Source organism: Acinonyx jubatus, chromosome D1, assembly GCF_027475565.1.
Source record: "Acinonyx jubatus isolate Ajub_Pintada_27869175 chromosome D1, VMU_Ajub_asm_v1.0, whole genome shotgun sequence".
NCBI classification, from domain to species: domain Eukaryota; kingdom Metazoa; phylum Chordata; class Mammalia; order Carnivora; family Felidae; genus Acinonyx; species Acinonyx jubatus.
This window is the reverse complement of record NC_069390.1, coordinates 105138789-105158641: the sequence shown is the minus strand read 5'-3', so window position 1 is coordinate 105158641 and position 19853 is coordinate 105138789. Positions and strand designations below refer to the sequence as shown.

The following is a 19853-nucleotide window of genomic DNA, read 5'->3' as shown; positions in this document are numbered from 1 at the left end:
GGCGCCTAGGTGGCTCAGTCATTTAAGCGTCTGACTTCGTCTGGGGTCGTGATCTTGTGGTTTGTGAGTTCCAGCCCTGTGTGGGGCTCTGTGCTGACAGCTCAGAGCCTGCTTGGGACTCTGTCTCTCTCTCTCTCTCTCTCTCTGCCCCTCCCCCATTCATGCTTTGTCTCTCTCTCTGTTTCTCAAAAATAAACATTAAAATTTTTTTAAAAAATTGATAAGAACTTATGACCTAAGGAAAATGCTAAGAATTAACTTCTGAAATACAAGAAAGCAGGTGATGCTGACCCCCCCCCAAGAAACGGATTTTTTAATCATCAATGCTACCATAAAAACAATTTCAACATTCTTAAGACTGTGGTTCTCACTTAGTTACACAGAATTTTCACTCATTATTTAGAAGTTGCTTCCTGACCAAGATCAACTGCCCTGAGTTGGGCCACAGGGAGTGTGGGAACATAAAAGAATTGGTGAACACTGAATTTCACGCAATTGTAAGAAGTCAAAGTTTATGCTGCAATTCTCACAGAATATTATAGGTCACCCTCAAGCTAGGGAGTATTTATTGACCACAAAGCTTCTGCCAATAAGTAATATAGTTACTCATTTATTTGTGAGCCACATATAGGAAGTATCTTTCTTCTGAAAGAGCTTGTGTTTTTACTTATTTTTTTCAAAAATTTCCAATGTTTATTTTTGAAAAAGAGAGAGAGAGTGTGCATGCAAGAGCATGCTCAAGCAGGGGAGAAGCAGAGAGAGAGGGAGGCGCAGAATCGAAAGCCAGGTTCCAGGCTCTGAGCCGTCAGCACAGAGCCCAATGTGGGGCTCAGACTCACAAACCGTGAGATCATGGCCAGAGCGAAAGTCAGATGCTTAACCGACTCTGCCACCCAGGTGCCCCAGGAGTTTGTGTTTCGAACTTGGAATAACAAATAGAGCATTTAAGTAAAGCAGAATCACTGAAGGGAGTTCTTGGATTAAAAAGTAGAGAATGAAACATGGGTGGTGCTATCATGCCCCCAAAAAGTTTCTAGTGTCTTTCCCAGCGCTTGTCTGCAGTGGTCCCTGGGGAGGAAGCTAACAAAGCAGACAAGAAGATGCCATCCCGTTCAAGGCAGCAAACCAGGGGTGCTTGCGAAGGTGAAAATTATGAAATAGATGATTTTTCCAGGATTCCTCCCCCCAGAACCTGGAGGGAGCAGAGGGTCAGAGATAAAGGAGCCCACGGCGTCCGAGTAAGTGTTCTCTTCCCAGGCTTATAGTAGAATGAGCAGGGTCTGAATGTAGAACTAGGTTCCGATGCCACATCAGATGCAGACTTGCACCTAAAGCAAACTGGAGTCGACACCTGTGCTTAGTAATACTCTAGGTGTAAAGGACTCAGTAAGGTTACAGGTGCCCTGAGGCTCAGGTATGTCAGCATGTGCTGCTAGAGATACTCACTCCACTGACATGCATCCTCATCACAATGACACAGGAACCCCACTGGTAGCAAGCGCACAAGCCCTGCCCATAATAAAGGCTCAGGCTTATACATACACATATGTAACAGCTTTGGGGAATTATCCAAAAGAATCCCAACTTTCAGGAAGGAACAGTGCACCTCAGAATGGGTACTACCAGGTAGGAAGACCCTAGTCAGCAATCATGGCTGAGAGGAAAGGCAGCCGTATTTCTAGAAGCAGTATGAAGCTCTTCTTGAACCTGCTTTGATCTCTCCTTCTAGGAAATGCCCAGACATCCTGGGGAAGAGGGAGCTCAAAGAACCCTACCTTGAGACATCCTACATAAAAACAATCTCCCCTGGACCTGAGAAGGCAGGCAGAAAGGTAAGCGGTTAAGAGGTGGCGGCTCAAGGAATGTTTGAGGCTGTCACTAGATCAAGGCTGCCATATGGATGCCTAGAGCTAATCCAGTAGACAACCCAGAATCAATTCTGGGTGGGAATAAGGAGTGACAGGAACAATTAAGACCCAAGAAACACAGAACGATCTAGGTCAGCAATCCACAAACTTTGAGGACTCAGGGCCCCTTGGTTGTGTTAGAATTTTTTTAGTTCCCCAAAGAAAGGTTGTTTATGTTGGTTGTATATTGATATCTACTATGTTAGAAGCTAAAATAGATCATTTAAAAATATTTATTCATGGGGCGCCTGGGTGGCTCAGTCAGTTAAGTGTCTGACTTGAGCTCAAGTCATATCTCACAGTCTGAGCCCCACATCAGGTTCTGGGATGACAGCTCAGAGCCTGGAGCCTGCTTTGGATTCTGTGTCTGCCTCTTTCTTTCTGCCCCTCCCCTGCTCACGCTCTGTCTCTCTCTGTCTCTCAAAAATAAACAAACATCGAAAGAAATTAAAAAAATTTTTTTTCACTTACAATAGTAATTTCATGCATTCCATGTTAACATTTTTATGAAAATATTTATATTACCTCAAACAAAAGTACCGAAGAAAGTGATGTTATATTACACTTTTGCAAATCTCTTTAATATCTGACATAAAAGAAGACGTCCAGATTCTCAAATCTGCCTCTATATTCAGTTTCTTAGGATTTATTGCTTTAGTTGGAAGATAGGAAGAAAACCTATCTTACACAGACATATAGTTTGAAAAATGGAGTAATGTTTCAATAGTCTTTCCAGAGAACTGTAGATGGTCTTTTTTGACTCTACCAAAACTCAACAAGTAGTGGTTTCTTACAACTGCAGGTTAATTGCAGTGTGAAATCTTGAAACCTATCCCTGAATTGGCCATACTTCATCACATAAAAATGTATTGGTTTATCTAGCACATTGAGTGAGTCTTTTGTACATGCATGATTTTTAATATCATGTATTGATCATTTGGAAGATTACGCTAATTTTCCAAATTTTGACTACGTTTCATTATCCACTGTCAAAAAAAATTACTTCTTAAATACCTCCCCTTACCCTTTCAGGAAAGTCTTTAAGTATGAAGGGGCAGCATAGCTCACAGTGGCTGATGCAAGTTTTCTACAATTTTAATTTTCATGTAAAAGCTAAAATTTTATCTCTGGCAATAAATTTAAAAAATTATTGGGATGCCTGGGTGGCTCAGTCGGTTAAGCATCTGACTTTGGCTCAGGTCATAATATCATAGTTTGTGAGTCTGAGCCCCACATCAGGCTCTGTGCTGACAGCTCAGAGCCTGGAGCCTGGTTCAGATTCTGTGTCTCCCTGTCTCTCTTCCTATCCCCTCCTTGCACTCTGTCTCTCAAAAATACATAAATGTTAAAAAAAACAAAAAAATTACCAGTTGTTTTCCTTGTAGGTAAAGAATTACTTTGCTCATTTTTGAGGAAATGTCTACCAAATACCCAGGTCTAAATAACCATAATTTGCCCAGTAGCCTTAATTTCAAGTAAAAAATACAGTACTTTCTCTTTCCCCCACCTCCGCATAAAAAGGCTAGTTTTGCTTACAACGCAAACAATTACACAAGTACTCTTTTTTAAGACAAGCATGCAGAAGTGCTTTATGCATACATTCCATTTTGTTACCCAGAATATAAAAATAATGTATATCCAAGGTCCAAGTTTCAGTAAAATTAATACGTTACACTGCTTCATTGAGAATATTCTCAAATCAAACGGATTTTTTTTAACGTGAGTATGTGACAGTGAAAATACATCTCTGTAAAATTTGGTGCCACTGCCTTGATTCATACTAAGACACCAGTGCATTTACCCACCAATGGTTATATACCATCATCAGCCATGTTAACACAGTGGGGAAAAAAACCCCAATGTTTTGATATTATTATGAAAGTAGTTTGTACCTCATGGACCCCCTCTAGAGACCTTCCTGGGGTCCATGGCATTCACTGAGAGTTGCTGATCTAGGTCAGTTGTTCTCAAACTTGACTGCTCATTAAAATGGTTGAGAAGATTTTTAAAATCCTGATGCCAAGCCATACCTTTGACTAGTTAAATCAGAATTGTGGGGGGTAGGGCTCAGGCATCAGTATTTTTTAAATCTCCTCCAGTGATTCCAGTGTATGTCCAAATTTGAGAAGCAGCGATCTAAGTTCACTTCAGTTCAGTTCCTTTGGGGATAGCAAATGAAGAGATGTGGGAGCTCTGAGCCCCCAGGAAGTACCAGCAAGCTCAGCCATCTACCAGACACTATAGGTATAGGCTGGTGTATTCATATGAAGTCCCAGAAAATAATTTGTGATGCCTGATTCCCAGACTGTGACCCACGTGTCATCACTATTGCTAAATACAGTAGTACATGATATTCAAGAATGCATAAAAGTACTGGCCAAGGACTCCAGACTAGTATTCTAAACCTCTGATCCTTATTCACTTTGTGTCTTGGCCAAAATGCTAGCTTCTTTGTTTCCTCGCATGTAAAGTGGTGATGATAATAATACCTATCTCAGTGGGTTGGTGACAGAATTGAATGAGCACATACATGGTAATTCTTAGAACAGCTTCTTGTACATTGGAAGCATTATTTTAAGTGTTGGCTATTAATATTATATTCTAAAATGTTTCATTTCTTTTTGTTCAATGACATCAAAATGCCTATTAGATAATATTTCTTGAATAAATCTATCTAGAGGCAGCACACTAGAATAAAAGAGATAGTGTAAAGTGTGGCTTCATCACTCATTGTGTTAGCTTGCATGAGTTACTTAGACTTCCTAAGTCCAAGCCTTATCCATAAAGTATGGATTGTGCATTCAAGATATATGCACGTGAAGTACCTGGTACATAGTAGATGATCACTAAATTATAGCTTTTATAATTTTAAAAATCTTATGTAAGTCATCCTATTTGGGCTTTCGATTCTAAATGGGAAAGTGGGCATAATGGCTTCCATTAAACCCATTTTGAATGGTGAATATGCTAATCTCATCATTCAGCATATGCAGCAATCTTTACCCTTGTGCTGTAGAAATGAGGGCACACATTCTCTATGTGTTCAGTGTCCTAGAGACCTTTCCCACGGGCCCGCCACAAAGCCTAACCCTTTCACCACTTAAGACGTTTTTTCACTTTAAAGAAATGTGTTTCTGGAAGGTCCTTGTTAAGATGTGCATAGAAAGGATGATGGGTACACCTTAGCTTTTAGTTACCGCAGTATGTAACCAAATAAATGACGGGCTTAATGAATTCAGTGAAGTCCACAATTCAGATTTTAGAAGTTCTTTGGTGTTTCCTAGTTGAATACCCAGAGACAGAAAACCATAGTAAAAAGAAGGAAGAGAAGAAGAGGAAGAAACATGCTAATGTGCTGAATCTGTCTCTCTCATCTTCAGGCGAGCGTTAGCTATTATTACTTCCATTTGCTCCCCCACCTGTTCCTCAATGGAGGACACAGTGAAAAGACAGTAGTCTACGAATCAGGAAGCAGACCCTCACCAGACAGTGAATTTGCCAGTATCTTGATCTTGGACTTCCTAGAACTGTGAGAAATAAATTTCTACTGTTTATAAGCCCCCATCAACTATTGCTTTCTGTTATAGCAGCCCAAATGGACTAAAAAAAAAAGAGAGAGAGAAATGATAATAATGAGGGACTTGCTGAGTACTTTGACAAAAAAAGCCTACCAACAGCATTGAAGTTCTGCTTTAAAATAATCCAAAAACAGGGGCACCTGGGTGGCTCAGTTGGTTAAATATCCAACTCTTGCTTCTGGGTCAGGTCATGATCTCACAGTTTGTGGGACTGAGCCCTGCATCAGGCTCTGTGCTGACGGTGTGGAGCCTGCTATGGGATTCTCTCCCTCCCTGTCTCTCTGCCCCTCCTGTGTCTCTCCCTCTCTCAAAATAAATAAATAAACTTTAAAAATAAAATAATCCAAAACAAAGCTAACACAATCACATGTGCATGTTGTAGCTGTTGCAGATTTTAGAAAATACTTTGGTTCTGAATTTTCTGTGCAAGTTCATCTTCCATCACTAAAAAGCACCAGCCCACCAAATCAGACCTTCCTTTCTTATTCATATTGCCCACTCTGCCTGAAATATTCTTTTCTCTCTCCCTACCCAGAGTTTGTGTTTCCTCTCAAAGCTCAAATCCGGTCTTAATCCTCTATAAAATTCCCATGTGTTTTCCTGTCTTCCCAACTCGTGTTGCCACACATCTCATGACTTACGGTATTTGTGCACAGTATTGTCTCATATTCTTCATTCATTGTGTTTGAATCCTAACTGGATTCTCATAGGGTGTGTATTCTCTTAATTTTTTTTTTCAGAATGAAAAGACTTTTTTTTTTCATTTTTTTTATCCTTTTTTTTTTTTGAGAGAGCAAGCTAGCGGAGGGGCAGAGGGAGAGAAAGAGAGGATCCCATGCTCAGTGCAGAGCCCAATGCAGGGCTTGAACTCACCACCTGGAGATCATGACCTGAGCCAAAACAAAGAGTCAGGCACTTACCTGACTGAGCCACCCAGGTGCGCCTCTTTTTCCTATTTTAGAGTGAAAGTCTTATTGTATAATTTGTAGTAAAATTTATAAATAATGTATGAAGAAGGAAACAAATATATACAAAGTCCCATCAACCAGGGAAATAACCATACTAACCTTTTGATTAATAAGCTTGTAAGCAATCCACTCTTTACACACACACACACACACACACACACACATATGGGCCTACACATGCCTACAGAAAATTTTATAAAAATTAAAAGCTGATTTAGCTTTCTTTTCAATGACTAATTCTTTATGGATATCTTTGTATATTGATAAATATTGAATATCATCATTTATAATGACCACAAAGTTTATAATTGTATGGGTGCATCCTCAATGACGTTTGATGATGAATGACGCCATTCTGTAATTGATGGGCAGTAAATTGCTTCTCACTTTTGTTATCATAAACAGTGCCGAGAAAAACAACTGTGTACAAATGTCCTTTCATAATTTGCCAATAATCTCATTAAAATAAATTCCTAGAATTATAATTGTTTGATGGGATTCTTGTTTTCTTCACTTGTATTCCCTCTAACATTTGATACAGAACTACGTGCAAAGAAAATACAAGCCAGATAGCCCGGGGGTAATTCAGCCTGGCGGATACAGGAAGTCTCCGCCATACACTGAATAACAAATAGAAATGTAGATACATTTCTCTGAGAAGAACATACTCAGCCTAACTCCAAACACCCTGCATCTTCCCAGGAAAATGGTTTTTGATTTTTACTCAAGAGAAAGTTGTTAATGCTGATGAAGAGACAGAGCAAGTTAACAATCTGCTGTTAAGGAAAAAAAAACAAATACATGGATGGAATGCCTGTCAACTAAAATAGCTGTCAGAAACATAACAGAAACCAAGAAAGGAAGATGGTTGCTTTAGATTATAATTCAGAACCCGAACGTATGTTCTTTTAGTAGCACCAATGACTAGTTCAAACACCAGTTTCCAAAAGTATATTTAAAATAAAATGTACCTATGTTCATAATACAATGTCATTGATACAGAGCCAAACCAATTGCATTATTTCTATGCAATATAGAAATATATGGAAAATATATCCTACATCACATCTGCCTAAATTTGGTTAAATATAACCAAATCATAAGCTGGGGGTCTGCTAGTACAAGTCTATATATCGTTTACCTTGGCCAAATGTCTGTCGCTGATGCTTTGTGTTGAAGAATCTTCACAGCCTGAGCCTCAGTATCCTCATCATAAAACAAGAGTGGCCAAAAATAAACTCAAATGCACCTTCTAGTAATGAAATTCTAAGATCCTGTCAATCCTTGAGAAGCAGACTTCCTGGAGAGAACTACTCATTGAAGAATATTTTTTGTTGGGACCCGATTAGACTAAGTGATAATAGATTTAAAATGACTTGAGAGGAGCCCTGTGTAACACTAATTGCTAATTACATTTTTATGCTAATCGTGATTATTAAAATGTAGAAAGGAAGAATTACTTATCTGTAATGAAATAGAATTTGGAAAGGCAATGCTTGTAAATATTTTCAAATTATTTGAAATAATTATAAATTATTTGATAATAATTATAAAATAATTATAAAATTATATAAATAATAATTGTATGTATAAAATAATAATTATAAAATTATTTGACAAGACTCCCGCCACCAACCAAGAGGGAAGAGCAAGGGCTAGATTTGCCCTACCCCAAGAAATAATTTAAAAATTGGAGAAAATATATGAAAAGATAATTTTCAAAATGTCAGATATCAGAAAACAAAGGATAGTGATCTTTAAGAGTCAGGGAACCAAAGTGAGCCCTATGATTACACCAACATACTACCTAGAGAGAATTCACATGCAGTAGCACAAGGAGAGGGAAATTAGTAAGATTCCATTAAATTCTCTGAGCTGAAAAGACAGAGCCAGGACAATGGGAAAACACAGGAGACTGGACTTCACAAAATAGTGTATTGGAGAGTAGAGAGCTGCAGAGAATCTTCTTTGAGTCTTCAGCTGAGAGTACATATCAGATCATGTGTGACAAGACACTGCCCAAGGCTAGGAACTAAAACATCCTAAGAGATTTATTATACGAACTGGCTCACACAATTTTGGAGACAGAGAAGTCCCATCATCTGCAGTTTGCAAAATGCAGAACCAAGAAAGCCAGTGGTGTTATTTATTCCAAGTCCAAAGGCTGGAGAATTGGGGGATCAATGGTATAAGTCACAGTCCAAGTGTGAAGGCCCAAGGACCAGGAGCATTGGTGTCCAAGGGCAGGAGAAGGCGGATATCCCAGCTGAAGCAAAAAGAGCAGATGTGCCCTTCTTCCACCATTTTGTTCTATTCACGCTTTCAACAGATTGGATGAGGCCCACTCACATTGTCCAAAGTAATCTTCTTTATTCAGTCTACCAATGCGAATGCTTATCTCTTTCAGAAACACCCTCACAGGCACCCCCAGAAATAATGTTTTGCCAGCTATCTGGGCAACCCCTTGTCTAGTCAAGTTGATTCATAAAAGTTTACCAACACAGATAGAGTTAAGCAAAAAAGATTTTGCATCAGTAATAAAGAAAATTAGCCCTAGATTAAATGTGTTCTGTCCCGCCTAACAAGTTTATAATCCCAGAAAGGACTGACCTGTTTCAAAGAAAATTAACCATATCACTAACCACAACAAGAATATTCATAGGAATAACTGCAAATGACCTAATAGGGTGTAGCTGGAATCTCTGAAGGAGGCAAAGGAGAGGAGGGGACAGAAAGAAATATTAAATACATCTTGAAAATACAAATGACAGGATAGTATCCTACATTCTTTAAAATATCTAATATTGAAAAGCATTTTAAGTATAAATTTTAAAAAAGTTTTGGGGCACCTGGGTGGCTCAGTTGGTTAAGTGTCCGACTTCGGCTCAGGTAATGATCTCACGGTTCATGGGTTCGAGTCCCACGTTGGGCTCTGTGCTGATAGCTCAGCCTGGAACCTGCTTCGGATTCTGTGTCTCCCTCTCTCTTTGTCCCTGCCCTGCTCACACTCTGTGTCTCTCTCTTCCTTGAGAATGAACATAAAAACATTTTAAAAAAGAAAATCTTAAAAAGAAATATGTAAGATTTTCAGATGTGAATAAAATATAGATTATGGCATGCCACCATTCCTGTGCAAGAAAGAAACAACCCAGACAATTTGAAAAATATATATATATATTGAAAATATTTAAATATGTATATATACAAATAAATATACATAATATAAATATGAATATAAGTATTCAAGCGCTAGAGCAGCAAAGAATATTCAATAAGCTAAAATTCCAAGAGGGAAGAGTCCTTCTAATTAGAACAGTCCTTCATCAGCCATTTCTTTCCTAGGATATATTTGCTGATTCTAGGTATGAGTTGAGAATCAGCTTTAGGAAGAAGAAAAATGAGTCAGCAAATCTTTTAGTCATCATGGACTTGGAAGCTTCAGGAACTCTAAATACCCAGCTTGTTTCTCCAGAATATGTTAACTAAGTTTTGAGTCTATTTGGAGGGTTTTCAGGATCTGTAAGGAATATTCAGATCTCCTACAGTGGCACATTCTTTAGGAAACAAAGTTCCACTTAAGGAAGGATTCCTGCTTTAAACACACAGCTGTCTGCTCCTCAAGACCGTTGCTAAAGCTGGAAGTGGCATTGGATGGGGAGTCAAAGAGCCAAGATGAAATCCTCTGAAGGGCAGACAGTCTCTCCCATTGTTCTCAGGTCTGCATGGATAGAAAATTACCAGGTTCTCGATCAAAAACCAAAGACGGACACACTCTGGGTAAAGGGAAGAAGCAAAGATAGAGTTAGTCTTTGTCAACCTGCAAACCGGGCTTCACTCACCTAGGTCACTGATTAGATTAAGGAATCAGCTGCTGATGCCTACACCATAGTGGAGGAAAGGGGCTGCTGTCCTGACAGGAAATGCCACCGGGCACCCCCGCAGGTACTTTACCTCCAAGGTACAGCATACAGCTCGGGAAGCATAAGCATAAGACGAAGAAGGAACATGTAATCACTATTCATGAGGAAAAAAGTAAGAAGCAGACTCACAGTTACTTCTGATAATAAAGTTAGTCGATAAGGACTTCAAACTGGCTATATCTCATGTCTTAAAGAAGTTTGAAGAAAATATGGGCAAATTTGATGAAAAGACGAAGAACCTCCACAAAGAATGGAAACTGCAGAAAGGGATAGAGTGGATACTCTTGAACTATAAAATAATATATCTGAAATGAAAACTCACTGGACATGTGTATAAGCAGAATACGTAATGTGTGGACTTAAAGACAGGGCAATCCAAACTGAAGCACAGAGAAGGAAAAAACGGGAATAAAGAGTATGATGTAGGAGGTATGCGAGACACCATGGGTAAAAATTGTGACAAGTAAGTAAAGGGATTTCCAGAAGGACAGGAGAGAAAACCGAGTATTGGTGGGGGAACACTATTTGCATGGATAATGATAACGCTTTTTTCCCAAAATCAATGAAAAATTTCAGCCCCCAAATTTAGAAATCTCAGGGAATTTCAGGCTACATAAATGCAAAGAGAAACATACCTAAGCACATAGTAGTCGTGCTGCTACATTTAAAGCAAAGTGAAAAATTTTGAAGAATACAGAAGGAAAAAAAAAACCCAGCAATCCTCAAAAAAGCAACAATAAGATTTATCATTGACTTTGAAACAGAAACCATGAAATCCAGGAGACAACTGTACAACAATTTTAAAGTGCTGGGGTGGGGGAGAAGCTGACCTATCTAGATAGCTTTAAAAATGAAGGAAAAATCTAGATATTTTCAGATGAACAAAAGCTGAAAGAATTTATTGCATATCCACATTTTGGTAAATACCGTGGGAAGTTCTTCAAGGTGAGGATAAAGGAAAGAAAATGGAAGCTCAGATCTATAGGAAAGAATTAAGAGCAGTAGAAAGGGTAAATGTGGATAGTTATAAAATTATACTGTTTTTTTTATAGCAAGATATATCTATGACATAATACAAAAAGAAGAAGACACATGGAGTTAAATTGTAAGATTGTCGGATTGCTCAGGAAATGATAAAAGTACTAATTGAAGGGAATAGTAAAAAGTTAAAAATTCATGTTATAACCTCTAGGATAGATATCACAAGAATTTGTTCTAAGGAGCTCATAGAAGCAAAGCAAATAATAACACAAATATTTGATTAGTCAATAAAATGCAAAAAAAGGGGGGGGGACGTCTGGGTGGCTCAGTCAGTTAAAGCAACCGATCTCTGGTCACGTCCTGATCTCACATCAGGCTGGGAGCCTGAAGCCTGCTTCGGATTCTGTGTCTCCCTCTCTCTCTGCCCCTCTGTTCATGCTCTGTCTCTGTCTCTCTGTCTCTGCCTCTCTCTCTCTCTCTCAAAAACAAATAAGCATTAAAAAAAATTATTGCAAAAGGATTATAAGAAAAAGAAAAAATGGGACAAAAGAAAAACATATAGCAAAATGGTAGACTTAAGTTCAGTTATATCAGTAATTACATTAAATGTAGGCAAACTATGCATTTTAATTAAAAGACAATTGGGGCACTTGGGTGGCTCAGTCAGTTAAGTGTCTGAGTCTTGATTTTAGCTCAGGTCATGATGTCACAGTTTGTGAGATTGGGCCCCACATTGGGCTCATCGCCTTGCAAGGAGCCGGCTTGGGATTCTCTGTCTCTCTGTGTGTCCCTCTGCCCCTCCCCAACTCATGTGGGTGCACACTTGTGCACATTCTCTCTCTTCCGCTCCCTTTCCCTCTCCCTCTCCCTTCCTCCCTCAGAAAAAGAAAAAAACGACAATTGTTGGATTGGGATAAAAAAAAAAATAGAACCATATGATATTTACAGCATATATACCTTACATGTAAGGACACATAACAAATTGAAAATAAAGAATGTAAATCAGATATGCCATGCAAACACTAGCCAAAGGAAGGCTGGTATTGGTATATTAAAATCAAACAAAACAGACTTCAAGTTAAGAAATATAATGAGAAATAAAGCAGTATATTTCATAATGAGTAACAGATCAATTCATTGGCAATAGATAGCATTAGTGAATTTGTGCTTTGCTGATGACGTAGTTTCAAGATTTACAAAGCAAAATTGACAGCTTGAAAGAGGAAATAGAAAAATACATATTCATTTTTGTGGGTTTTCCCGTATTTCTCTCAGTTACTGATAAAAAGAAGAAAACAAAAAAATCAGTAAGGATATAGACAGTCTAAAGAGCTCAGCTAAGTAAAATGACAGTCTTTTTGAGTGATTAGGAAACATTTATCACAATAGCTTGAAATAAGTTTTGACCATAGTTCTAAACCTATAAACTATAATATTTTTAGCAAAAACAATAGGAGGAAATCTTCAGGTTATCAGACTTGGGTAGGAATTCTTAGACTTGACCTCAAAATCGCAGTTCATTAAAGGAGGAATCAACAAGTTGTACCTCATCAAAATTAGGATTTTTTTTCCTCTGCAAAATATTCAGTTATGAGGAAGAAAAGATGAGCTGTAGACTGTGAGAAAATTTTTGCAAGCCATATACCTGATAAAGGACTTGTATCTAGAATATATCAACAACTATCAAAGCTCAACACTATATATATATATATATGTATATATATATATATATATATATATATGAACATTAGAAAATGACAAAGACATGAACGGACATCTCAATGAAGAGAATATGCCAATGGAAAATAAACACATTAAAAGATATCCAACATCATTAGCCATTAAAGAACCACAAATTAAAACCATGAGATATCACTACAAAACTGTCATAATGGCTAAAATAAAAAAAAAATAGTTGGAACACCAAAAGCTGGTGAATGTGCTCAAAAACTGGATGACTCATACATTTCTGGTAGAAATACAAATATAGATGATATTTGGAAAACAATTGGCCAGAATTTGCACTCTTAGGCATTTATTCCAGTGAAAGAAAAACTTAGGTTCCTACAAAAACCTGCAAATGAATGTTTATCGCAGCTCTATTTATAATAACCAAAACTTGAAAGCAACCCAAATGCCCTTCAATGGCTGAATGGTTAAACTAATTGTGGTACATCCATATCATGGAGTATTACTCAACAACAAAAGGAAATAAACTATTGATTCCTAGAACTTATGTTCTATGGTGGATCCCAAGGAAATTATGCTGGATGAAAAAACCCATTCTCAAAAGGTTATGTACTATATGATTCCATTTATTTAATATTCTTGAAATAACATAATCATAGAGATGGAAGGGAGACTGGTTGCCAGGGGCTAGAGATTAGGAGGGAGAAGGTAGTATGGCTATAAAGGAGTAACACCAGGGAGCCCTTTGTGGTGGTATGGCTCACTCTCTCATTTGTAGAGGTAGTTAGGCAAAGGGACACATGTGATAACATTACGTAGAACTCAAAAAAAAAAAAAAAAGTTAAGAACATGGCCCCGTTTTACACAGGGGACACTAGGAGATTTTAAACATGTTTGCAAATTATCTGATACCCTCCCATCCAAAATATGAAATCTAACCTCCCCCAAATATGGGCCGAGATAACGATTCACTTCTAACAGAATATGACTTCAGCGCTATATACATATATGTGTGACTATATGCCGTTTATATTCATACCTAAGTACTATATATATATCACTTATAATAGATTTGAAAATGTGATATACCTCCCACCTGGCATGGTGTTTCATTCTCCCTCTCCCTCTCTCCATGTTACCCATCACCATCCCTTGGGAAATAGATTTGGGGCAGCCTCAACAAGGAATTGGTGATAAATCATAGTTGTTTATACTAGGCAAAATTGTTTACAACTTTAGTTTTAGTTTATTAGAAATGTGAATTACTTTTCTTTGGCTGCATTAACAAATTGCTACAAACAAATAGTACCTATTTCTTATCATAAAATACCTGTAGGTCAGAAGTCCAGGTATAGCATATCTCGGTTTTCTGCTCAGGGTCTCACATGGCTGAAATCAAGGGGTCACATAGGCTAAATCCCCATCTGGAGATAAAAGTCTTCTTCCAAATACACTCATGTTTTTGGCAGAATTCATTTCCTTGACATTTTAGGACTCTGACCCCCATTTTCTTCATCGCTATTAGCTGGGGGTTGCTTTCAACAGCTAGAAAGTATTCTCTGGTGCTCCCCACATGGTCCTTGTGATAAGCAGGTCCTTGTGATAGGCGTTTACTTTCTTCCCTGAAGCTAGCTGGACAGTCTGACACTTTTGCTTTATTTAAAAAAAAATTTTTTTACGTTTATTTATTTTTGAGACAGAGACAGAGCATGAACGGGGGAGGGGCACAGAGAGAGGGAGACACAGAATCGGAAGCAGGCTCCAGGCTCCGAGCCATCAGCCCAGAGCCCGACGCGGGGCACGAACCCACGGACCGCGAGATCGTGACCTGAGCTGAAGTCGGACGCTCAACCGACTGAGCCACCCAGGCACCCCACTTTTGCTTTATTTTAAAAGGCTCACCCAGTTAGGTCAGGCCCACCCAGATAAGCCCCCTTTGGATTAACGAAAAGTCAACTAACTGGTTACAAAACTAAGCATGAGAAGTCTCATCACTTTTACAGATTCCGCATACTCCAGGTGAGGACATTATCAGGGCATGTATATCGGGGTGGGGAGGGAGGCTGGAATCTTAGAGACTAACTTAGAATTCTGCCTACCACAGCTCCCCTTTTTCTGAATGCAGGATCCATCGTTGTTCATGTAAACAATGAGGTGTGGCTAAATGCTAATAAGTTGCTTTTTCTACCTAGTGTGCTCATTTATTTGTTTATTTAGGAATTGATTTTCTAGGACTGCAAAAAATTATTTGAGACAGATTATATTTAGATTAATAGCACTGAAAAGTGGAAAGATGAAAGGCACGTAACAAAAGAAAGTTGGTATTAGGGAAGTTCTCCTTTGAACATAAGGCTGAGCTCTGCTTCTTAGCTTCTAAAACAGAGATGGAAATAAGATGAGGCCTTGTTCGTATAAATCGTGCTTGCTAGAGAAGGAAACCTGCAATTCATAGGAAAGACAGACTTTTTTTTTTTTATCTTGAGATCAGAACTAGTGATCTAGGACACTCTGGTGTCCTAGAGTTCCCAGGACACTCTAACATTCTTCACAAAAGGAAATTTAAATGAAAATACCTTCTGTGCAGTTTCTGTCTTATAAAAATCTATATTTTTCAAATACAGCTTTTACCCTTCTGTGAAAGCCTTGAGTGTGGAGAAGAGCAGTCCCAAAATGTAACTCTGTTCCAGACTTTTCAAGCATTTACATGAATGCTTCATAATAACCATATGATGTGGGTATTACTATAATTATTCTTATTAATAGAAGAATCTGAGTCTTATCCAGGTTAGGTAATTTCCCCATAGATTAACTGGATAAAGGGATGAATTTTGGAAAACGAGGAGCTAATAGTTAACCAGTCTCTTGGACGTTGTCAAATATCCCCTGCCTCCATCAAGGTTTGGACGAGAGCTGAACGTCATCCAATTCATAATTGACACGAACAGCATTTAAGAGCTGATGGTCTCTGCTGTTGATTGAATGGAAATGCATGTGCTCTGTCATCTAGAGGGAAGACACAGCAAGGTTGATGTGTAAGTGGAAAAATTGAAAAGTAGCCTTATATTATTGCCTTATTGGAAGGCAGCTCCATTTCCGGGTGGAGGTGAGGGAATGGGCGAGCTGCTAATTGAGAACAGATGGAAGAAAAAGTAAATTTCTGGATGTTTGAATGCAATAAGGTGTGGATGAAGCACAGGGGTAACCCCGGACCTCTTTTCAGAAGAGTGACTTGATAGGAAAGGAAGAGAAAGAACAGGGAAGAGTAGGACCAAGGGGGGAATGAAGTAAAGGTGTAGAAGCAACAACAAAAGTTGTGTGGCTCCTGTGTCTCACTGGACCGGGAGACAAATATTCAGGTCCTGACTGTGTTGCGAAGTTGTTAGGGTCCTTGAGCAAGCACATCCAACCAGCCTGAACTTCACTTTCCTCTTCACTAAAACGGAGATTTTAATAATTCTGCTGTTACTTCCCAGAGGTTTATTGGTATCATTCATTCATTAGTAAGACCTTACCTGATACATTTTACGCATCAAGAGCTGTTCTAAGTGGTGGGGATAAAAGATAAAAGACCCGATATTTACCCTCATAGCCTTAAGTCCCTTTCAGAAGAAGGCAGGAATGGAGAAAGAAAGGTCGGAAAAATGATATATGTATATGAACTATCTCTGTCCTCGAGATATTCACAGTCTTAGAGGGTAACAGGAGATGTGATGAAAGCCTTTTAGAGGCTTTTAGAGGCACATAAAGTAGATTGTGACATGTTGAGTGTGTATTCGAAAAGGATGTCTTGGAGAAGCTATTCCCAGCTTCAGTACCGGAAGTGGGAACTGACAAGTCTTGAGCAGAGAAATAGGAGGGAGCGTGGTTGGGTGAGGATGTGGAGAAAAGGCTGAAACAATAGTGAAAAGAGCAAAGCTTTGGAATTGGTAAGCCCTGGATGCAAATGTCAGGTGTATTGTTTACTGCCTGCATAATGACAGGTTCTTCACAGGATTACCAGGAGGATTGCAGGAAATTTTTAGAAAACAGCAAAAACTCAGTACATGATAGCTGGTATAATGATGCTTATTTCACTTAGTGAGAACTCGTGCAAAGGCATAAGGTCATGAGGAAGTATTAGCATGGATGGGAGAAGTGGACCTCAAGGTGAGATTATCAGGATTCCAGGTAGGAAAGGTTGAAGGCTCATCTAGGCAGTGACAGGAAGATTGGAGACGTGGGGGAGGACAGGAAAGGGTGGAGTGTCTGGGACATGGTGAGGGGGACATCTGCTTAGGCGTGGCTCCTCGTTATGTGTCAGTGCTCTTCATGGAGGTGGGAAATAAGATGAAGAAACAAGTCTGCCAGTGAGGCATGGTGTGGAGGACTGGAGCGAGGGACAGAGATGAAGAATTTGCACTTGTGCCTGTTGAATTTGAGGTGTCTCTGGGCCACCCAAGAGGAGGCATTCAGGAATGAGCATGTGAACTGGGGATTTAGTTTTGAGAGGCTGTAACATATGGATAGCAGCAGAAACTCCTGGTGTGGATGAGATCACCATGGGAGGAGGGGAGGATCAGGGACGGAGCCCTGAATAACAGCAGTCCGGGTGGGCTGAGAAGGAGAAGCTTCCCCAAGGAGGAAAGGACAGTGCGCGTGTAATGACTTAATGTATTCCCAGGAGCTGATTCGTGGCCCTTCCTCTTTCCCTCCCTGGATCCCTGTCTCCTGTCTTAGGCTCTCAGACTTCCTGAGTTGTTCTACAATGCTACTTCCAGGGGCACATCTCCCCTTCCCCCTCCCCCCCCCCCCCACATACACACAGGTTTTAGCTTATCTGGTAAAATTAAATCAGAAGAAACCCCAAAGAAACATAACCGACGGTGTAACAGAGGCACCTGCGGTGAGCGGGCTGGTAGCAATCTGTGCTCAGCCGACTGCCCTTCCCAGGACACCTAAAATCTCATCATTTACATCTCCCATGTACATCCCCAGTCGTTGATAAAGGCATATGAAAAAGCAAAGATGGAAAGAACAGAAAGCAGCAAACGGAATATAAAACAGTGCTCCCACCCCCACTCCGCCCCCTCTTCCAGCAGGAGGAAAAAAACCTGAGGAGAAATGAGGAGGTGGGAAGACACTTTCAGGCAGCAGATGATTCTTCAGACATAGGGAGCCTGGTGTTCCATTGTTGCCTACTTGGTCTACAGCACCATGCTGTTCCTCATGCAGAGCAGTAAGAGTTTTTCACATATTATCACCAGCAGGACCTACCAAGCCATATGGATGCGTGGGGCACTCAAGATTCTCAGGTAGAGCTATGCTGATATGAAACACATCTACATATTCATAAGTACCGGGATTTGAGATGTGGACTCCAGATTGTACCAGGTGTTCTGGCTACTGAATCAGAAAGTTTATTTAGTGCCTTATTCCGAAAATAGGGGAACAGAACGTCACCACTAGAATTCTCAGGGGATGGCTTGCTCTCCCACTCAGATGGGGGCCCATGATCTTTTTTGTATCTCACTCATGTTCTTCAAGACTGTATAGTGTGAGAGTGTACAACCAGCACATGGACAGGCGACCTGTGGTCTGTTTCATCTGTGGGTCTCTGGTACCTACAGCAGCTTCTCATCTGTTGGTCCCCCTTGCGAATGTGACTTCAAATCACTTCCTGGATGAGATAAGAACTGTGTGGACTCTTCTTTCTCCAAATGCTCCACCACACCTCTAAGCCTCCAGATGTATATCAGGAAGCTGGCTCCGTGCTGGCATGTAGCATACACTTGATAGATGGTAACTACCACCATGCATTCCTGTAGCATATATTTCAAACACAGGATTCTCTTCTCCCCTAAACTCTTATTTCATAAGCCTTGCATGCATGTAGGGCATATAGATTCTCAATAATCTACATGGACTATTGAGATGTGTAAGCACCACCAGGGATGATGTTTGAACATGACCAAAGCTTGCTGATGGTTATTGCTTCTTCCAATCATCATAGGGATCCTGACTCCCACTCATGGAGGCTGTTGCTGGAAATGTCACTAAAGCAATTAGGTCTCAGCTCTGAGAAGGAGCAACTAAGACTACAAGGCTGTTGGCATCCATCTCATCTAGATTCCATTGGTTGTAGGACTGCACGTGCAGGTGACTAAGTATACATATTTGGAAAACTAGGAATGGGAAGAGAGTATCAGCTACTTAATACCTTCCTAGAAGTTCTTCTTCCTTCCTTCCTTCCTTCCTTCCTTCCTTCCTTCCTTCCTTCCTTCCTTTTTTCTTCCCTCCTTCCTACATTTCTTCTTTCCTTTTCTTCCTTCCTCCCTCCCTTCCTTTCTTCCTTTTTTCCTTCTTGCCAACAATAGTTACCATGTACCTTGTATGCACCAGGCTGTCATTATTCTAGGTATTGGGGATATGAGAGTGAACAACACAGACTAGACCCTGTTTTCCAAGGAACTTATATTCTGGGTAGGAGATAACAACAAACAACTGTATCCAAAAAAAAAGCCAATTTCAGAGGGCAGTGTGTGCAATTGAAAACAACGAAACAGATAAAGAGGCATAAGCAACTAGAGTAGATGGGGGAGGAGGGAAAGCTTCTCTGAAGATCTAACATTTGCACTGAAACCTAGATAACAAGAAGCTTGCTCATGTGGTGGGAAAGAACCCTCCTGCTGGTCAGCATTGGCAAGGACTTTGGGTTTGTTCTAATGAGAAGCCACTGAAAGACCTTGAGGAAAGGAATGAAATCATCTCATCTGTGTTGTTTAAGATAAATTCTTGCAGGTGGATAGAGAATGGAGTGAAACAAATCATTCT

At 39.7% G+C, this 19853-nt stretch overlaps 1 long non-coding RNA gene across 1 annotated transcript in view; it reads left to right on the top strand.

Moving 5' to 3' along the window:
• Positions 1–320: 320 nt before the first annotated feature.
• The window catches only part of LOC128311959 (uncharacterized), a 166360-nt gene continuing 146827 nt past the window's right edge, over positions 321–19853 (top strand). Inside the window, exons 1-2 of the long non-coding RNA XR_008290716.1 lie at positions 321–1626; positions 1730–1832. This is a non-coding gene — a long non-coding RNA (uncharacterized LOC128311959). The remainder of the gene's footprint in view (positions 1627–1729; positions 1833–19853) is intronic.